We start from the raw sequence: 2328 nt of genomic DNA, 5'->3' as shown, positions 1-2328 counted from the left end.
TGCTTTCTAATTGTGTTGAATTACGGCAAATATTCTGAGACTACATTTTTTTTCCTGCTAATGGTCAATTTATATGTTTAATTTTAAATGAACATTACTTCTATATTAGCATTACTAAAAATATCACATATTATTACAAACTTTAGACTTGCCGTTTATTAACTATATGCCCAGTTGTACAGTAAGAACCACAAGACCTGGCTTTTTAATTATTTTGTGTACCTATTTCAAAATCCAGCAGATCTCAGATTTGAATTGTAAATTCCAAATTTAAAAGTCTTTAAGGGAACGCAGACCTCAAGAAGGCAGGCCCTGGGAAAGGCAGGCCCCCAGGAGAGCGGGAGGGCACAGCAGGCTGAGCAGCATGCCAGCAGTGCCTCCTCTTTCTGCCCAGGGCCCCATCTCACAGACCTCATGCTGTGCCTGCAATGGACAGCATGGGGAGACTCCTGTCACTTCACCTCAAGGTTTGTGCCCTATAAAGAAGAGAAGATGACAGTGTCAGGAGGGTGTAGCATCTGCCCATCTGGCTAACCTGGCTGTGCCCAAGTGCTGGGCAGGTCCAGAGTATTGTGCTGGGCTCTTGTGTCCCTCACACCTCTCCTGTCATATGACTGTGATCCTGAACTTTGAGGACTCAAGCTACTCCAACATAGTACTGTGACACCTGAAGCTGTGGAAAGCTCTTGAAAGCACGATCTGTGGCATTCTTCCACAGGTGTCAGGGTCATCTCCTTTAGACTCAGCAAACCTGGGCGGTGACAGCTCCTTTCACAGTGTGACTCTGCTGCTGTCCGGGCAGCAGCACAGCCTGTAGTCAGCTCCCATTTACAGTCTGCTTGGGACAGTGAGGCTGCAGGTGCATGGTGGACACGACTGGGACCACCTTCCCCACAGGCTGTCAGGAGGATTTAATGAGATACTGTGTGGAAAATACCCCGGCTCCTGTGTGGCCCACAGGATGTGCTCTACTGGCTATCACGTTCATCTCCTTTTTACATGGTTGTGGTAGGTGGTCACTCTCAGGGAACAAGGCAGGCGCCTGTGTGTCATGCTGTGTTGCTCTGAGTCCTCTTAGCCTCACCCCTGCAGAGGTACCCTAGAGCTTCCATGCGCAGCAGCGGTCACCGCATCACTGAGCAGCTTTCCTCTAGCTTCTGCAGCTCCTTCTTCAAAGACCCAAGGTACCTGTTCCCCTGCTGTCGCCCCAGCACCAAATCAGGGAGGCCAGGGCTGGGCCTCTGTGAGTTCCCAGCATGTCACACCCATCTTCTCCGCTTACCTCAAGGGTGGACCCTGCACCTCAGCTAGGGCTGGTAGGCCTGGCCTTTCTGGGTAGAGTCTCTGGTCCTGCCCTGCTGAGTCCTTTTTGCTGTGTGGAGTTGGGGAGGGCAGGTCTCTGGGCCAGCTCAGCTGTCCAATTACCATTCTGGGTGGGGAGGCAGTGCCCCTCTAGGACTCCCACTTTCCTCTCTCCAAGTGCAGTGTGCTGTACCTCCATGAGAGCTGCTGCATCCATGACCTGGACCCTCCCTAGTGGCAGCCCATATCCTGCCTGCTGCTGGTCATCGTCCTGTACTACTTAAACTTGTGGAAGGGAATGAAGACTTCTGGGAAAGTTGTGTGGATCACAGCTACCATGCCCTGCCTTGCGTGGTCCTCTTTGCCTTGCTCTTGTGAGGAACCACTTTTCCTGGAACCATTGACGACATCAAAGTGTATCAGAGCATTGATTTCCATCGGTTCTGTGAGGTGTCTGAAGCTGATACTTGATGGTGGAGCACTACTGCTGCCCAGGACACAAAGGGATCCCAGTCACATCAGATCTGAAAACAAAGTCCAAAAAAAAAGCAAAGTCCAGAGCCAGGCTGCAGATTGCTTCAGCAAGGAAGAGATGGTTCTGGGTTGAAAATCCAACCAGGCCCCCTATCTGATCCCCAGTCCACAGGGGAGAAAAATAGCCAAAACTGAAACAGGACTATTCATTACAAAGACAAAATAGTGGAATAAAATATGAGTTCAGTTTATTTTCTAACAAAAAAACAAAAAGATCTTTAAAAATAGATATTTTGTAATGTACATTGATGAGACTATTCTCAATAGCAAGATTGCTTTTTCAAACATGAGATCAGATGCTTCAAAATGAAAATAAAAATGGCTCTTCTGAGACACATTTTACTCTTGTGTAGAAATGGGCCATTTGCAAACTCTACCAAGAGTGAATATTTCACAAATGAATTCATCACATGTAAAGTTAACAAGTAGGAAATACTAGAGTGGGGAAAAAAACCTTTCTGTCTTGTATTTTCAAGGTTATTTACATATGGA

The 2328-nt window shown here is 47.5% G+C and overlaps 1 long non-coding RNA gene across 1 annotated transcript; it reads left to right on the top strand.

Moving 5' to 3' along the window:
- Positions 1–6: 6 nt before the first annotated feature.
- LOC111734928 lies at positions 7–1828 on the top strand. The gene is made up of 2 exons (XR_002778630.1): positions 7–1008; positions 1486–1828. It is a non-coding gene; the product is annotated as an uncharacterized LOC111734928 (long non-coding RNA).
- Positions 1829–2328: the final 500 nt, after the last annotated feature.

This window comes from Pteropus vampyrus, unplaced genomic scaffold (genome assembly GCF_000151845.1).
Source record: "Pteropus vampyrus isolate Shadow unplaced genomic scaffold, Pvam_2.0 Scaffold9776, whole genome shotgun sequence".
Lineage (NCBI taxonomy): Eukaryota > Metazoa > Chordata > Mammalia > Chiroptera > Pteropodidae > Pteropus > Pteropus vampyrus.
This window is presented reverse-complemented; position numbering and strand designations above follow the sequence as displayed.